Here is a 19,950-nt window from a genome sequence, read left to right on the forward strand (position 1 = left end):
AAGCGCCAAATACACGACACGAACATTTCCGCCAACATTCCCGTTATGTCATGTTTCTGCGACCTTTTCTGTCGTGTATGGTGGTGTTTGCCAGTTCGCGCAAATGTTCGCCAAAAATCAAAATATTTTAATTTTTGGCGAACATTTGCGCGAACTGTTCGTGCGTGTATGGCGAAATAGCTCATAATCGTAGTAATTTCTGAACGGAACAGACGTGCGCGGAAAAGTAAAATGGACAATAAAAAATTTCTGAGTGAATTTATTGAAATTTATAAATCTTTGCCATCATTGTGGCAAGTAAAAAGCAAAGATTATTATTAAAGATTGTGATCTTCTCTCTTTTTTTTTACGCTTATTTGCCACAGCGAGCAATATTGCTGCAGCACAATTGTTGTCCGTATTCATCGCTGTCTGAAAGAGAACTAATGTTCGGCCAAAAGTTCGTATGGTGTATGGCCAAAGCTGCGAACAAGATTGCGGAATGTTCGCGGAAATGTTCGTGTCGTGTATTTGCCGCTTAAGGTCGTAACCGTATCGTAGCCAACCAATTGGGTTTTGGTTTACCGTCGTAACGCTGATTACGTTAGGGATACGGATACAGCGATACGACATACGGCACCAATACCTCCGGCTTAAAGCTGCAGACATTGGTGCTTTATCGGTAACGGTATCGGTAACCTTATAACAGCTGATTCGAACAACCTTATGGGAATCAATGCAATCGATTATTGGTGCCGCTAAGCTCGTAACCGTATCGTAGCCAACCAATTGGTTTTTGGTTTACCGTCGTAACGATAAACAGCTGATTACGTTAGGGATACGACTACAGCGATACGACATACGGCACCAATGACTCCCGCTTAGTCCTCCTGTTACCTATCAGTAAATCAGCCCTGGTTTGTGGAATCTTTGTTTTTTTTGATGTTCCAGCTAAATTTATAGGCCGATTAAATTTGCAATCCAACATATTTATGAATTCAAGTCGGATAGGTATTTATTGCTTTCAAATTCATAAAATTTTAAAATAAATTTTTAAGTTAAACGGTTTTATTGAAAACAATACTTACATGAAATAATAATAAACTAAAAGCTAGAGAATAATTAGGTAGGTCCTAGGTACTAGTCATCACAATCCTCACCAATCTAGGGCGTTGATCGGACAATTAAGCGCGTTGGGCGCGTGAATTTCTAAAAATGTGAAGCGCAGCATACCCTGATTAAGGTTCAGTTGGTCTCATATATGACTATCAATAGAAATTGTACGCGTCCAACGCTTTTGTCTGATCAAAACCCTAAATTGATGAGGAGTGTGAAGGATGACTAGCGCCTAGGACCTACCTAATTATTCTCTAGCTTTTAGTATTATTATTATTTCATGTAAGTATTGTTTGCAATAAAACCGTTTATCTTAAAATTTTTTTAAAATTATTTTATTTTCAAGTTTTTAGTCTATTTAATTGCCTATTATTTCTCATTCTATTTAGTTCATTTAGTGACTCATTATTACAAGGACTCTTTCCTGACAATTTGTTACAATCTAAGTCCTCAATACATAATCCTTCCAAAGACTTTACTCGACTCTGCGCCACGTATGCTTGTTCCTCCTCCAACTCCAAAATATTTTGATGTCACTTCCACCGGACTGTATGTAATATTTGTTCCAAATATGAGCCAAATCGGACATCATAGGTGGCTTTCTATTCATGCATGTATTATGTGATCCAAATATGAGCCAAATCGGACCACGATTTTTTTGAATATCTCGATCTTTGCGCCACCTAGAGGCGATTTTTTCATAAGTCGCTTTCTATCCTTGTATGTATTATATGTTCCAAATATGGACCAAATCGGACCACAAATACAATTTTCTTGAATATATCGATCCTTGCGCCACCTAGCGGCGATTTCTTTTCATAGGTCGGTTTCTATTCCTGTATGTATTATGTGTTCCAAATATGAGCCAAATCGGACCACAAATACGATTTTTGTGAATATCACGATCTTTGCGCCACCTAGCGGTGATTTTTTCATAGATAGTTTTCTATTCTTGTATGTATTATGTGTTCCGAATATGAGCCAAATCGGACCACAAATACGATTTTGTGAATATCTCGCCTAGCGGCGATTTTTTCATAGGTCGCCTTCTATTCTTGTATGTATTATGTGTTCCAAATATGAGCCAAATCGGATCACAAATACGATTTTTGTGAATATCTCGATCCTTGCTCCACTTAGCCGCGATTTTTTCATAGGTCGCTTTCTATTCTTGTATGTATTATCTGTTCCAAATATGAGCCAAATCGGACCACAAATACGATTTTGTGAATATCTCGCCTAGCGGCGATTTTTTCATAGGTCGCCTTCTATTCTTGTATGTATTATGTGTTCCAAATATGAGCCAAATCGAACCATAAATACGATTTTTGTGAATATCTCGATCCTTGCGCCACCTAGCGACGATTTTTTTCTTGTTATTGCATTGTCATCGAGTTTAAAGCTTGTAGCTTATCGGGAAGTTACTTAAATTTTAGTAACAAAATTCGTTCACAACGGCCGTGTAGCAGTGCAGCCTGTCAAGTCAACCTAAATAAAACCGTTTAAAAAGTGGACTCCATGGCACCCCATATCAATGTTAATACTATCACATTTTCATAATTTTAGCCTCAATGTTATTTTTGATCAAACTACCTACATATGTATAAACTAATAGCGTTTTCGTTTCTGAAATAAATTGTTGCCTAAGTAAATGGTAAAGCCTTAATAGTGTTACTCCTACCCCAGACAATTTATTTATTTATTTTTTTATTTATTATCTACCGGACATAGTCCTCACAGATATGTAACAACTTAAACAAAAATTATCGAAATAGAAAAATATATGGTAACAATTTATAAATACAATGACATTATAACAAAAATTTTTGTAAAAAATTCGCTACGGCTTAAATAAATACACATGTACAAACATTTATATATTAATAGGAATACTGGAACATATTAATTGAAAAGAAAGTAATCAATAACATCAGCTTTAAAATGTTCTTTACATGAGTTAAAATCGGCATGATTGCAAACAGAGTCTCATAAGGAGATCATTTTGTGAATAGGTTCATTATTTCCAAAATTCGTTCTACGCGTTTGAACGTAGAAAATGTATTTGTCCCTTAGACACCTTTCAGGTGCATAGAAGGGGAGAAGAAAAAGTAGTTCCGGAGAATCGATTTTGTTGTCGTAAATGTCTGATAAAGAAAATACCACAAATTTTCCTTCGAATATTAAGGCACTGCATATTTAAAATTCTACATCTTAGTTCATAAAATAGCATCGATTCAAAAGTGAACATTCGTCGAAGGGCGAATTTAGTGAATCTCCTTTGAACTCTTTCTAACCGGCTGTAATATGTGACAAAGTCTGAGTCCCAAATGATGCAGGCATATTTCAAAATGGATCTTACAAGGCTAATGTAAAGACTTCAGCGTTAGTGGATCAAAAAAATCTTTGGAATTACGTTTGAGAAACCCGAGTTTTGAATTGGTAGCACTGATTATGTACTTCCTATGTAAGTCGAATCTAAGCTTCGAGTCTAAGTATACCCATAAATCCTTAACAGTAGTTGTACGATTGAATGAGTCGCTATCGTTAAAGTAATAGATGTTCATTATGCATGCGTTTCTCCGAGTGAATGTGATAATATTACACTTGGAGAAGTTCAAGAAAAGACCGTTACTATTACACCATTTTATCAATTCCAAGATGTCTTGCTGTAGCTCTATGTAGTCGCTAATGTGTTTAACTCTGTAATAAAGTTTTAGATCATCAGCGTACATCAAGCAACTACAAAATTTAAAACATTGGCAGATGTCATTTATAAATAAAGAAAAAAGTAAAGGGCCCAGATGACTACCTTGTGGTACTCCTGATGTAACGATTATAGGCTTGGAGAGATTGCTACCAATCTTTACTATTAATTTCCTGTTTTGGAGATACGACTCAAGCCAACTTAGAGCGTTGGAGTGGATTCCGAGTTTCTCGAGTTTATTAAGTAAACGAGAGTGTCCACTTGTTCGCCCACTTGTTCGCCGTCCTCAATCGCATTAACCACAAAATTAACAAATATTGTGAGATTTGTGCTGATGGATCTCCCTGGATAAAAACCATGCTGTTGAGGGACAATATAGTTTTTAAAAACTGCAAATAGCTAGTCATTTACAATTTTGTCCAGCAGCTTTGGGATGATGGATAGCTTAGCAATGGGTCGATAGTTGTCTACCTTGTTTCGAGGGCCAGACTTATAAATTGGCGATAAGAATGCCACTTTCCATTCATCAAGGAAATTACCACATTCAAGGGACTTGTTAAAGATTTTAGTAAGAGGCAGATAGAGTGAAACCGCACAATTCTTTAAGAACAAGGGTGGCAGAAGATCGTATCCAGCTCCCTTAGATACATCAAGGTTCATAAGGGACTTCAGGACTTCTTCCTCTGTAACCGTGAACTGACCAATATTTACATACTCCACTATGGCAGATGTATCACAACACGTACTAACTGTCCGGAATCTGTTAAATACCGACCCGAAGAAGTCGGCAAAGAGCTCACATGCTTCCTGAGTTGAGGAAGCAACTTTGCCTCCAAACTCCATTGATTTCGGCATACCGTTATATTTTCGTTTTGAGTTAACCAAAACCCAAAAAGACTTCGGGTTGCCTTTTATGTTAGTCTCAAGCGAATTAATATATTTATCATGAAGGAGCTTGGATAGGCATTCAAATTTCTTCCTGCACTCAGCAAATTTTGTTTCGTCGTCAGCAGAGCCAGTTTTCTTAAATTTTTTATGCGCTTTGTTTCGTTGGTTTTTTAATCTCAAAAGTTCTTTTGTGTACCATGGGAGATTGAAAGATCTCTTTCTTCTGTGGGCTGGGACGTATAAGTTAAGGCTTTCTTCTACTACGCTCTTGAATTTCATATACATATTTGATAAGTCTAATTGCTCAAAGATTAAATTCCAATCAATGGAGTCGAAAAACGCATTCAGAGCCGTAAAAATTGAAGTAGTTCTCGGGTTCAGTGGAGTTATTATCGTATTTATAGAATGAGAACTGGATAGAGGTTGCTTTGTGATTAACCGATTCACAGGTGAGTGGCATTACACACTTATAAATATCACAGGATATATCATTGTTTATAAAAATTAGATCTAACACTCTGTTTAAATCATTTCCAATGTCGTTAATTTGAGATAGGTTAAAGGAGTACAATGTATCACAAAGTAAGTCCTCGACATCCTTTTTAGATGTAAAAGGGGTTAAAAAGCCGTCATCAGGATCTCTCACCCATTGAATAGAACCCAGATTAAAGTCACCCAAAATACAGGGCGCTTGGTGAGGTAATAGAGAATCAATAGTAAAGCTGATATTATCAATATGTGACTTGTATATTCCATAATTGTTATTTGGTGGGATGTAACTAGCAATAAAGAAAATTTCATTTATACTATCAAGCAGGGATGCACCTTAACGTTAAGCTAATCGTTTATAAAAAAAATTTCCACCGTTTCCGTTGAAACACTTCGAAATGTTATCGATAAAGAAATTATCAAGATAAATTGTATCTCGTTTTTAACCGAAACGAAAAGATTTCGTTAACCTTAAAAACGTTAACAAAAACGTGGTACTTTATGTTTGAATTGTGCTGGCAATGCTATAGCCATGGTGAAGCCGTAAGGTGCTAACAGCGAGCGAACATACACACACACAAACTCCATGTAATATGTTTGTGTAATTCGTTGGTGGTAATGTCAAAAATACTCTGAGAAATGTTCGTACTGTCAAAATTCATGAGAAAAGTTGCAATCAGCTTGGCTAATAAAAAAAAAATAAATGTAAGGCGCGATAACCTCCGAAGAGATCTAAGGCCGAGCTTCTCTTCCAATTTGCGTCGTGCTCCTCTTGATTCTTCCCTACAAATTGGCCGGACGGGACCTACATGTTTTATGCCGACTCCGAACGGCATCTGCAAGGCAGATGAGTTTTCACTGAGAGCTTTTCATGGCAGAAATACAATCGGAGCGCTTGCCAGACACTGCCGAGGGGCGACCCCGCTTAGAAAAATTTTCTTCTAATTGAAAAATCTTATTTCTAAAATTTTGATGTTGCTTTGCCCGGGAGTTGAACCCAGGGCATACGGTGTGATAGGCGGAGCACGCTACCATCACACCACGGTGGCCGCCGCTTGGCTAATGCTTTCACGTTTAATGACTCCGCCATCAATCAGCTTTGCCAGCATAGTTTGAAATTAATAATCAACATAAACGATTTGATTTCGTTTTGATATGGCAGAAAACGAAACAAAATCATTTCGCTAATTTGACGTTCTTAACGTTAATAAACGAAACGAAATGATATCGGTATCGGCCTGCTATCAAGGAACGTTTCTCCTATATTTACAGAAATACAGATTTGGTCAATGTTGGCATCATTAACGTGTAGTTGCACTTCACGACTTGCCAGAGAAGATGCTGCAGCCACCAATTGTCAACATCATAGTGTACCTATACCAAGTGTGTTCACTAAGCGATAAACGTCAAAACTACAAACAGCCTCGCTCACCTGATGGAAATCTCAGGTCTAGAGTCGCATTTTTGGTCTCAACGACAACATTTTTGACTACCAATCGTATCGACTTTTTCAATTTTTCAATCATTCGGAGCATTCGGTAATGGTATCCATTTTGAATTCGCTGTCATTCCGAATCCAGCGAGTGCCTGTCAGATCGCTTGACAGATAAGTCAACACACTTGTACTTATACACTATGGTCAACATTTATAGTGCATACAAAGAACATTTCATCTCACCATAATCACTCATATCACAAATCACACAAGAAGATTGCGCATTGCGCATGTAAACATTAGATCATCTCTTTTTCGTGGGCAATTCTTACGTCATCTTCCTTTAGCTTTTGTTTTTTCTCTCTTTCTTTCATTCGCTCAAACAGTCAATTGTGACGTAGCTGCGCAGAACGAAGGAATTTTGAACTCGTGAATGCGCAATCTACCCTACAAGAATACTGCCCTGCAAAAATTGCTGGATTACGTGTTCCATTTTCTTCATGTTGGATTACTCTAACAATTGCCGTCTTTCAGTGAGTTTTACAGCTCCGGCTCACGCTCAATTCTCACGGGAATGCTCTGGATCATTGAGAGACGTGAGAAGCACGTGAAATGTGATACGCAGATGTCGCCGCTGTTTTTCATTTAACTCATACGCGAAAGGTTGAGCAGCGACATCTATTTTTGAAAGAGTAGGTATATTAAAGGCCGCGTTGCCAACCTAAAAAGAAGTAATTAACAAATTATCTGGTTCACAAATTGAACCATACATCTATCTGGATTTATCTGGCTCAAATCGTTGTTGTTGCATTTACATGCAAAATTATTTATCTGGCTCAGGATTTTGCCACCGGATGATAGCTAATACTCCTTTGCAATGCGTTTGCGGACCACCATCAGCCGATCATTGCTCGTCTTTTAACGACCGTGATCACAACACAATGACGATCGAACAGAGTTGTCAAAAGTAAAATATTGCATACAAATAACTGATAATAAAATTTTACTTTGGCAACTCTGATAAAATGCAACAGCGCACTGGTTTTATGTATACATACTAAAGTATGTATAGAGAAATATTAGTTTCTTTATTCACGCAAATGCTAAATAACATAAGAATATTCGTAGTATAAAATATAAAACTTGTATTGCCCCTCTTCATTTACTTTCATTTTAAATTAAATTCACTCCGATAATTCTTTCCGACAACACAATTCCTCTTTAGTACTTTAGTGGGTGCTGCATGGAGTACTACAGTGAAAGTACTTTGGAATTTACTCTCACGTATGTACTCTATGGAATACTCACAAACAAAGCGAGAGTGGGATCACCTACTCCTCTCCTAGGACATCGCAATGTTAATTGGAGCACATTTTTTGTATGAATACAGATTAGATTTGGAGCAGTCCTATACTCCCAAAGGAGTATTCCGTACATTATTTATAGAGTACTCGCGTTTTTTGAAGGGTGACTATCATATGACTATCATCTGATTGTCAGCAATGTCAACCTAACGATCAGCGCCTCATACAAACTTTCTATCACAAACTTAAGGGGACTTGCGCAAATGTGATGTAAACAACTGTGTACGTGTGAGTTTTTGTCTCCTTCTTATACACCACCATTGCGTATTGATTAAGTATATAGCCGTACTGCTCACTCTCATTCCTTTTCCTGGATCAGTGCTGACACTCTAACTATCAAAAAGTGTCATAAATGCTAGTTTACTATAGATATCAGGTTTGACTGTTATACTATCATAAATGACCATTGTTATATGGGATTCAAGGGGTTGTGTAGCGCAATATATAGCTTCTCCAACCCAATTGTCAACCTCACCTTCGAGCGGCGAATCCTGTTTCACTAACAGACGAGGCTCTGGCGACGCCAAGCTCCTCATGGAACTTGGGGGTGGGGAGGGAGGGATGTCCTGCAGGTTTAATGTGGCCATATAAATCGTTCCCGAGATGGTCGGGACAGCACCTTAATGGTGCTGTGTTACCGGAGCGTATCGGATCTGTATCCGACAAAGGACCATCACATCGATAACACTCCCCAAAGCCTTCGGGGAGTAACCTAATCGCTACAACAACAACAACAACCATTGTTATATTCCGCCAAAAATGGAACACTGTTTTTTGCTTTTATTTACTTTATTTCATTACGTTTTTAATTTTGTACGTGATAAAAGCATAAGCGCTTCTTATTTGTTTAAAATAAATAGTTTTATAAGAATTCAAGTTCAGAATGTTCAATTTAAATTCAGAAAATAACAAAACTGGTTAAAATCGCTATAAACCTTTTTTTTTAACATATTTTTGTTGTGTTGTTCGGTGGTGGCTCTTCGCTAACGCTGCCCTGACGTCTTTTTCAAAATGCGAGGCACCTTTTTCGAAAACGCCTAGTAAGTAGACATAAATGTTTAAAAAGTTACTGATTATTTATAGTAAACTTACCTCTTAACACTGGATCAACCAATGTTAGGTTACCCAGTGCCCTTTTTACCCCTACCCTGCCATCCCAAATGAACTCGTCCAAAAGCAAGTCTGCGAAAATGTGTCTCAAGACACTCTCCACCTTTGTCGAGGCTCCTTTTATACTGTGGATGTATGTAGTCTGTAAAATAATAAAACACAAAATATATATAAAATTGATTTTTGAAATGTTTACTATCATTAAGTTTAAGGATTTCAGTAGGACCAGCTTTAACTTCCGCTTCTCTTAACCACTGAACTTCCAAACAGAAATCTTCCATGAAATCATTAAGACTTTCGGGTTTTTTTTAAACCAGAAAAGCACGCAATTAAAAAGGGATCAACATCGGGAAAATTAGAAAGTGCGCCAAGGATTGGCCAAAAAACTCGGTCGGAACTTTTAAAAAGGCTTAAACTATCAATACCTACATCAACTAGGACTTCATCAACATCTTCGAGATTTGTAAAAGGGTAAAAATTAAAATAACTTTAAATACCGATGTATAGATATTCACCATTAGGAATAGTTCGAACATTCTACGTTTCCCTATTGGTTTTCATAAGGTTTTTAACAGAAAATGGTAAATCTTTTACTTTCATTCTGTTGAAAGTTTTAAGCAAATCATCAACAGAATTTTGGGACTCATTATTCCTAATGGCCCATGCCCTTATTTCCTTGGCATTGTTAACTTCACTTTCAAATGTAATTGCATCATAATTTAAAGTACTTGCAATAGTAACGCCTGCCTCAATCAAGAATCCACTTTCTGTTGCAGTTGTATCACAAGCTAAAAACAGACTTTCGGATGCAATCTGATCATAATTCAGAGACCTTGCACATGGAAAGCTTAACTCAGATGAAAGCGCACTTGCAGATGGATTGCAAGAACTGGCTTCCCCGAATATGGAAGTACTTTCTGGTACAATTGCACCAATGGCGTTTGCGAGAAGGTCGCTTTCTTCATGTGTAAACACATTTAAAAATTAATCACCACTAACCACTATTATTTTTCGCGTGTCAATTTTTTTAGTGCGCCCCACACATTTTGGTATTTTTTAATATTATTTTCGAATTTTTTTCTTTTAGCATTGTGCTTTGAAATGCTCTCTTTTCATTTTTTAACCTTATTTTTTATATGGTTTTCGTCGGTTGAAAATGGCGGAATTTAAAAAATAACAAAACAACCGTGATAATCATTTGATTTTCATGTGACAGTCAGTAGTGACAACATGATTAAATCGAATAAACTGTTCTCGCATACACAAAATTCCGTTGAGAATTATGTATCTGTCTCACATGCATAATGGTATCTGCTGTATGTTCTTTTGTTCTGTACCAGGTGTCCGAAGCTTTCCCTGTTTGAGTCCTTTTTCATGATTTTAGGCTGTCGTTGGGTACATTCGGACATGCGTGTGCGAACAAAGGAACATACGTAAATTTGAGTATCAATGTTTTCGTCATCGCAGGATCAGCATTGTCAATTACAAGTGTGAGTGTATTAGTAAAACTATCAGCGTTTCTTGTAGGGGAATTGAGAGTTTCGCAGAGTTGCACTGCCACACCGCCATTTTATACAGGGTAAAAGTGTAATACTGTTTTCACACAGAAACTTAATGATCTCATTTCACCTTCTAATGAAATCGTAAATTTTTTGCTTTCACACAGAAGTATCTGCTCGATTAGTATGAAGGATGAAATGTCAAGCGAATAGAATGACAATGCTATATGACAGACAATCATGGCGGAACGATACAAGGGGGCAGCATGGTGACATACCTACATACATAAATAAGAATTCCATGTACTTTGTTTTTGTAAATTCGATGGACAAATGTCAAAATCGTACTGCGCCGGAAGTTGATGTATCAAATCAAATAAAAAAAGGTTATAATCAGCAGTTCGATGCGGCCATCTTGTATCGTTCCGTAATGCAGACAATGACATTTACTTTGACAAACGACATTTTTAAGCACTGAACACACCAAAAAATAAGAAACTGAACGCTCCCAACAGAGTTGCATTGTGCTTTTGACTTCACTAGGCATTCGATTAGCTACTAATGAAATAATTATAGATTCGAATTTTGTAGGGAAGATTGAGCTCAATAAGCGTCTTAATGTAGAAAACTGCCTTTATTATTCAATAAGCCGTCTGTGTGAAAACAGTATAACGCTTTTGCGTTGCGAGCAGGCAACAATTTTCACAAAAGAACGAAACACCCCGTAAAGGCGTTGCCTGTTTTTTAGAATAGAACAATAATCCTTGTGCGGCGTACAAAAAGCGTAACACTATAGCCAGAAAAGAAAACGCTATAAGTAATTTCACAGCGTAAAATATGTGCGTAGCGTGCTCGTCTACGTTAACCTTTGGTGTTCAAGACCCGGGAGCAGTAACATCAAAGTCTTTAGAAAACAATCTTTTTTTAATTAGAAAATTAACAAGCTAATTAATAGTTGACTATTTTACCGGATTCCTGAAAACAACTAACTCATAGTTAACAAAACGGAACGTACTAATTGGTTGAAAACGTTGCCATGGCAACCACTGCAACAGAGAAAACAAGGGGTGCCATTGGGTGGTGTCACATCCCCGCTTTTGTTTAACTTCTATAAATCGAAGCTTCCATCGCCGCCAGAAGGAGTAACCATTGTATCCTACACCGATGCTTCCTCGATAATGGCTACAGGTCCTGGTCCACCCATTGATAAGGTTTGTAATAAAATAAACGATTATTTTTTCGCCTCGCAAAAGCTGATATTGTCAGAGACAAAATCACCGGCGACCTTATTTAAAAAATACACAAAACCAATGTCGACCATATTGGGACATCTACGTTGATGGCATTACGCTACCGACAGTCTTACATTCAAAAATACTGGTTATTGCGTTCGATTAGGATCTACATTTTGGCGAGCATGCATCCGTAATTATACCTAAAATCCAGTTCCGAAATTAAATCATCAAATCTCTTGCCGACAGCATTTGGGGTAAAAATAAAGAGGTGCTTATTACCACTCACAAAGTAATTGATCGGCCGTTTTCATGCTATGCTTCCCCGATACGGTCGCCGAGCCTAAGGCTTTTAGGGAAATACGGCAGCTGAGAACAGCCGTATGAAGAAGAAAAGCACAAAGAGGTCCTCAGTGATATCCACAGAATGCGTCGGTCCTCTATGCCAGAAATTGTCCAGCGAACCCCGTTCTTAAAGTCAAATACCCTGAACACTCATACCCTGAACTAAATAGATTGGTCTCCGATTGATCTCTTTTGTCCACATTTGGGCATAATTGATCTCCTTTAGTCCCCTTCGGGTACAGTTGGGATTAGTCAGTTTGAAACTATGTAGCCCATTTTAACAAATATTAAAAAAAACTGCAACGAAGTTAGTAAAATAAAAAAAGATTACAGGCAATTGAATCGAATTATTTAAGAAAAATATGGAGCCCTATACCGAACCTAAATTGCAAGGACTTAACGACTACGCTGGAGTTAGGGTTAATTTTTCTAAGAATATTTTTTATCTCTTTTTGAACAGCGGGCGAACAACTTACATAAAATAGATTTGGTGGCTTCACAAACCCTTCGATTCTGTGTCTGCCATGAAAAATGCGACTGGACACTATTTGAGTCCTTATTGAATCGAAAAGGGACTAGTCTTCATATGTTCCCATATGGGTACAAAGGAGATTGATCCTATCGATCCCTGTCTGGTATAAATGGGTACAATTAGTTTCTTCATAGGACATGTTCAAACAAAAGGGAACAGTTCAACTCATACAAAGAGTTCAAAACTGGCATTGGTCGCATACTCCTATGCGACTAATCCCGATTCATCTTAGACTAATCACATTTTGTGCGGGGTATTTCCGCTGATGACTACATGTGTGTGGGTGTGATATCTCTTCGTTGCCTTATATGTATGACTGATGTATTTGATGTATTCATGTACACAAGTGTGGCTTGCTTTTATGTTTTTGTTGTTGTAATTATTTACTAACATAGTGCATAGCATAGTGATGTTAATATTCGCCACAATATATAACTGCATTCGTTTCCACATAGTCGTTTTTGCATAGTTGGTGAAACGAGCAGCATACTTTAGCAGGCAAGAATCTATCTATATGAAAACAGCTTCAGAGTTAAAAAAAAAACTGTTTACTAAATTTTTTATGGTGCTATGCCCGTAACCTTCGGTGTGGTAGGCGAACCTCGGTAACAAATACAAATATTTATATTTACAAAGATAACTGTAAACTTTTCCTTAATATAGGAAAGTCCGCATAAAAATGTGCTATAAATATTGCTTTTGTATTGTTTGCAACAATCGAGAACGTAAGGTAAAAAATCTTATATTAACTTATATCAATACTAAAAGACCCGGCTGACGTCGTCTTGCCCTAAATTTGGCCAATCTGCATACATTTTCATAAGCTTTTTCCGTCTGACTCTGACCTCCCCCCCCCTCTTCACTTTTCCTAATCCTTTTATTCACTCCTCCCTCCGTCTTTTTCGCTTCATCTATCTCCATCTTCGTCTCATTCTATCTCTTTCTCAATCTCCTTCTCTCTTTTCTCTTCTTTCAATTTCTTCTCATTCTTCTGCATCCCTTATTGCCTGTCCCAGAAGATGGTATGTATTTTATTTCAGTCCCAGTTCCAGTCCCAGTCCCATTCCGAGTCTCAATCCCAGTCCTAGTCCTAATCCCAGTCCCAGTCCGTCTCTGGATAATATATTACTCTGTACTAAAGCACTCATCAACAGCTTTCATTTGATATCCATATTGTATAAACACATTCTAGGGGTACCCGGGTCCACTTTTTGGCCTATAGCTCGAGACCCTAGTCACCCAGGGGTATGAAAATTACCCTCTACTAAAGCACTCATCAACAGCTTTAATTTGATATCCATATTCTATACACACATTCTAGGGGTACCCAGGTCCACGTTTTGGCCTATATCTCGAGACCCGATTTACTCAGGGGTATGAAAATTACCCTCTACTAAATCACTCATCAACAGCTTTCATTTTATATCCATATTCTATAAGCACACTCTAGGGGTACCCGGGTCCACGTTTTGGCCTATATCTCGAGACCCTAGTCACCCAGGGGTATGAAAATTACCCTCTACTAAAGCACTCATCAACAGCTTTCATTTGATATCCATATTCTATAAACACACTCTAGGGGTACCATGGTGTGATGGTAGCGGCCACCGTGGTGTGATGGTAGCGTGCTCCGCCTACCACACCGTATGCCCTGGGTTCACATCCCGGGCAAAGCAACATCAAAATTTTAGAAATAAGGTTTTTCAATTAGAAGAAAATTTTTCTAAGCGGGGTCACCCCTCGGCAGTGTTTGGCAAGCGCTCCGGGTGTATTTCTGCCATGAAAAGCTCTCAAGGAAAACTCATCTGCCTTGCAGATGCCGTTCGGAGTCGGCATAAAACATGTAGGCCCCGTCCGGCCGATTTGTAGGGAAAATCAATAGGAGCACGACGCAAATTGGAAGAGGAGCTCGGCCTTAGATCTCTTCGGAGGTTATCGCGCCTTACATTTATTTTTATTTATTGTATAAACACTGTCTAGGCATTCACTGACCCACGTTTTGGCCTATATTTCGAGACCCTAGTCACCCAGGGGTATGAAAATTACCCTCTACTAAAGCACTCATCAACAGCTTTCATTTGATATCCACATTCTATAAACACATTCTAGGGGTACCCGGGTCCACGTTTTGGCCTATATCTTGAAACCCGAGTCACCCAGGGGTATGAAAATTATCCTCTACTAAAGCACTCATCAACTGCTTTCATTTGATATTAATATTCTATAAACACATTCTAGGGGTACCCGGGTCCACTTTTTGGCCTATAGCTCGAGACACTAGTCACCCAGGGGTGTGAAAATTACCCTCTACTAAAGCACTCATCAACAGCTTTCATTTGATATCCATATTCTATACACACATTCTAGGGGTACCCAGGTCCACGTTTTGGCCTATATCTCGAGACCCGAGTCACCCAGGGGTATGAAAATTACCCTATACTAAAGCACTCATCAACTGCTTTCATTTGATATCCATATTCTATACACACATTCTAGGGGTACCCAGGTCCACGTTTTGGCCTATATCTCGAGACCCTAGTCACCCAGGGGTATGAAAATTATCCTCTACTAAAGCACTCATCAACAGCTTTCATTTGATATTCGTATTCTATAAACACATTCTAGGGGTACCCGGGTCCACGTTTTGGCCTATATCTCGAGGCCCTAGTCACCCAGTCATCTATCCTATATTTCAAGTTAGATGAAACTACACACGGGGTGCAAAACAAATTCAAAATCGGTTCAGTAGTTTAGGAGTCCATTGGCCTCAATTGTGTGACACGTGTTTTTTATATACATATGTATTAAGATATCAAAAACTATCGGGAAAAATAAAACCCACTAGTAAGTAATTGTTTATAATGGATGTAGAATTTTGTATGAAAATAAGTTTTTGTGGCTTGAAGGTTTGATACTTTGACAGGGCCTGTTTTGAACTGCATAAGCAATTGTGAAATTGGTTTCTCATCATCTTCCGATGGAAATGTTTGTCGGGAAGCACTACGTGAAAATTCTCGGGTTTCTTAATTTGTCCGTCCCTGGAATATGTATAGTCAAGGTAGGACATGCTCTACAAGTCACTTATCGTACCCGTCCCGTTATATGACGCAGAAGCACAATATCAGATGAAGCGGCTCTGGGAGTGTTCGAGAAAAAGTTCTTCGAAAGATTTATGGACCTCTACGCGTTGGTATGGACAGTACCGAAGAAGATTTAATGATGAGCTGTACGAGCTTTATGCGGACATCAACATAGTCCAGCGAATTAAAACGCAGCGGCTACGTTGCCTAGGTCATGTAATGCGAATGAAGAATGACGCTTCGGTTAATGAAGTATTTTTATCGGATGCCGCCTATGGCAGCAGACGGAGAGGGCGGCCCCACTCCGCTGGAAGGAACAGGTGGAAAGCGATTTAAACACCCTTGGTGTGACCAATTGGCGTCAGTTGGCAGAGCAAAAATCGACTGGCCAGCCTTGTTGGACGGTCATAATCGTTTAAATGGTTAAGCGCCAATTAAGTAAGTGAGTAAGGTAGAACTTGCATCAACTTCGCTCCACCATGTTGATTTCACATTTATAGATCCTAAAAAAATCCTAATAGTCGTCCCAGTTTAAATATTTATTTTCAGTGCCTTTTAACATGACTCCGTTTCTTACTCCACCATGGTGATTTCTATTTTCTCCCGAATAACCTTAGAAGGCAGCCATTAGTGTCTCTGATAAGATGTTATCGGATTCCTCGAGCTCTCTTTAGTCGTTTCGACATAATGATGTCCGAATCGTACCATCTCCTTGCCTACTTTAAACAGCTTTTGATAGCTCGAAAAAAGTTGTCTGTATTCTGCCAGATTTGAATTAAATATATCTGCAAAGTTTATCCGGCAAATGGCGTTGAGCATCACCAAAAACTCTGCTTTGATTGAGAAAGATGCCGCCGTGCCATTCGAAACTAAACGATACTTCAGACAAGGCGAACTCTTATTGTGCAAACTCTTTAATTTGTAAGTCGAAAAAATTGGGCCTTGTTGCCCAAGAAAGAAAGAATCCGAGAGTTTTGTTTGATTTTTGGCAGCTTTATTATAATATTATATTAAATATGTTATAATAAAAATTAAAAATTTTTTATATGAAAATTAGATATTTAAAAGACGGGGTTCAACCAATGATAAGATTACAACTTGAAGTTAGTTTAAGACTGAAAATTCTATTCGTGACCCTAGTAGACATTCTCAATCTAGTTTCTACATAATTTTCACACTTTGTTTGTTTACATTTGGATGTGCATTTTGTGGGCCATCAAGAGCAATTTGTAAAGGCAAATGTCGGTCATTGGTTGTAATATTTGAAGGCATAAAATCAAAAGCTCTGTGCCGTTTGTTAGTAATTATTCTCGTTTTATTTGTATGTATACGAGTAATAACTACTACATACATAGATATTTATGTATGTATGAATGTAATTTCATAAAAGCCGTACTAAGGCATAAAAAATGTTCTACATATTTTTCTGTGAAGATGTGCGACTGTAAAATAAACCCACATTTGGAACGCAATCTAAGACATTTCTTTATCCCTGGTAAAAATCAATTTTAGCTCATCGCTCCACGTCTGCATATTGAATTTATTGTTAATGTAGTATATTCAAATAGTAGCTGTCAGGATGAGGAGGAGGAGTCGATTCATCACTTTCCCTTGCAATGTCCATGACTGCAGGCACTGGGGGCACGGTTTTTCGACAGTGGGACAGAGGTTGTAAAGGTGGATATAGTTAAGTTCATCAGAGAAAGCAAGTAGTTCGTTCAGGACTGCTAGAAAGTAATCTCATTGAGCGAAAGTGCCGTCACCACAGGGCAATAAATAAGAATGCCTAGGAGTGGAAGTGAGGGAAGTCCTCTGAACCCAAGCTAATCTTTTTAGTTTTTCTATATAAATAGCTGACAGACGAGGTGCAAGTCTCATATACCCAAAATCTGGAAGCACGCTGATGGAGTTGAGTTGTAGCTTTGTGTAAAGATCATGCAAGCTAATCATTAAGTTTATTCGATGCCAGCCTTTGTCATTTTAAAATTGTGTCTCCCAAAGTAATCTCATCAAAAGTTGACAATGGTTGCCAAATAGACACAGTTCATCCAAGTTTAAATTTTGTAATTGGTACCAGACAGGTGTTTTTCTTTGCTGACTGCAAGTACTCCGTCGCTTCCTCGGTCGTAGCCCGACCCACTCGAGCCCACTGTATTGAAAGGGATATTTTCACAACGAAAGCAGTACCCTTAAACTTTTTAAAGATGTCTTTGCTGCCATAACAACAACAACACCAACAAAGTTTATACGGTTTGCTGAATCGTGTTTAGACATTTAAATTCTTATCCGTAGAAACCCAAACGTATGCACGCAGATATTGTGCTAGATCTTCACTTCCCTTCTTACATGGCATGGTAACCCGCCATTTCCCGAAACTCAAGGCTACATTGCTCCTCATGTAATAGATCGCCATTATGGTTCGCCCTGCTCCTATAACCCTCAGTCAACCGCATTCTTTCTGTTAAAACTTTAAGGTACTATTCCTAACAACCAACACGTCTTTCAGCCTCACTTATATTTTTCTATACGGTGACTCTCTACCTTCTTTGCTTCGCGAAGATTGCTCTAAAAGAGTAGGTGTGATATTCGTGCAGCCATCTTCGCGGAGGCAAACTTTTGCGTTTCCCAAGGCAGCCGGTTCTATGTACCGGAGAGACTCGAGATTTTTCCCGACCAAGGGCTGTCATTTCAGTGTAACCCCTGACTGCTACAACAACAACGACAACAGCGGCAAACTTTTCCTGCGATCCTGTAAACACATTTTTGACTACACTGATGGATGCACTTAAGTATCTTGGCTGTCGAAATAATGTAGTCGGAGTCGTCGCAGCGAAGCATCATTTTGAGGAAGATCGCTTTGCTTTCAGTAATGCGAAAAATATTAACATTCCGATTTTTTACTTAGACACTGTAGTAGACATCACTATAACACTCTCGATATTTCAGACGCATGCCCTTAAATCATAATCCAAACGGTATTTGGTAATCTACGATTAAAATAACCAGGATTAATGACTGACACAGTAAACATGTAAGTTTTTTTTGTAAGATACCATAATATATAAAGAAAAGAATACTTAAAAATCATTTTCTTACATTTTTTTGTTATATAAATAAAATTGGTTAAAAAAAAATTTGTATTTTTGAAAATTTTTTTTTAATTAAATAAAAAAAAATAAAAAAAAAAATCGGCCCACTCCGGGATTAGTGGGGATGATTGCAGTATTGATTGAAGTTTTTTATAAGAAAAAAAAATGGCGAAATTCGAAAAATCTCGTAAAACTGAAAAATTAAAAAAAGCTTTAAATTTTTTTTTGTATTTTTTCCGAAAAGTACATTTAAAAACAAATTAAAAAAAAAGATCCCAAACGGTCAATTTTTGAAAAAGTTATAGCATTTTGAAAAAAACGGTGTTTTTTTTTAAATTCATAACTTTTTTTGAGTTGGATGAAAAAATTTGAAAAAATTCTAAAAAACGTCTTTCGTAAGCTAGAAAAAGAAGAAAAACTTTCAGCCAATTCTAAAGGGGTCGGGTTCAAAATTGGTCGAAATGGGATGGAATACCCCATATGTACGTATGTGTCGCATCATGCCTCACTCAAAAGCAATTTGGCACAGTTGACAGCTAACAACCACACGAACTGCATTTTTTTGTAAAGATGGTTACAATTTTTGTTCTTTTCATGTCATGCAGGGTGGCATTGAATATTTTAAGTGGCTATAATTTCACAGGGAGAAGTGAGAATCTTAAAAATGTTTGCCGCTGAAAGTGGCGACATTTTGGTGTAGAAAAGAAATCACCATTAGTTTCGGTGAAATTTTACCTGTTTCACTGTAACCAGGAATACTGTGAACTTTTGCTTATTTTGCATTTTTCACACGCATACAAATGTTTCAAAATTAACTCCCTTGTTGACATGTACCACACAATACCAATGCACTAAATGGTTTTTGCAAAATTCACACTATTTCTCTCGTACCAACCGTGGAACGCATATACATCTGCGACAAAAAGATACCAACCAGACCTATTTGCCAATTGCATCAGTTATTTTTTTCTTTTTTCAATACCTAATTAAAAAAACTCTATTGAGTTATAAAACGAAAACTTCTAAACCAATTTCCAAAAAGTTTTCAAAAATTCGGAAAAATCGAGACATTTTTAAAAATCTCCAAA

The 19,950-nt window shown here is 37.8% G+C and overlaps 2 protein-coding genes across 2 annotated transcripts in view; one reads left to right on the forward strand and one right to left on the reverse strand.

Moving 5' to 3' along the window:
* The window catches only part of Ask1 (apoptotic signal-regulating kinase 1), a 129,814-nt gene that overhangs the window by 103,554 nt on the left and 6,310 nt on the right, over window positions 1-19,950 (reverse strand). Inside the window, exon 2 of the mRNA XM_067759328.1 lies at window positions 9,068-9,227. The gene's annotated coding sequence lies outside the window, so the exon portion shown is untranslated. The remainder of the gene's footprint in view (window positions 1-9,067; window positions 9,228-19,950) is intronic.
* The window catches only part of Tsp96F (Tetraspanin 96F), an 85,144-nt gene that overhangs the window by 2,206 nt on the left and 62,988 nt on the right, over window positions 1-19,950 (forward strand). The gene's annotated exons all lie outside the window — the stretch shown is intronic.

This window comes from Eurosta solidaginis, chromosome 1 (genome assembly GCF_040869045.1).
Source record: "Eurosta solidaginis isolate ZX-2024a chromosome 1, ASM4086904v1, whole genome shotgun sequence".
In the NCBI taxonomy this organism is placed as follows: domain Eukaryota; kingdom Metazoa; phylum Arthropoda; class Insecta; order Diptera; family Tephritidae; genus Eurosta; species Eurosta solidaginis.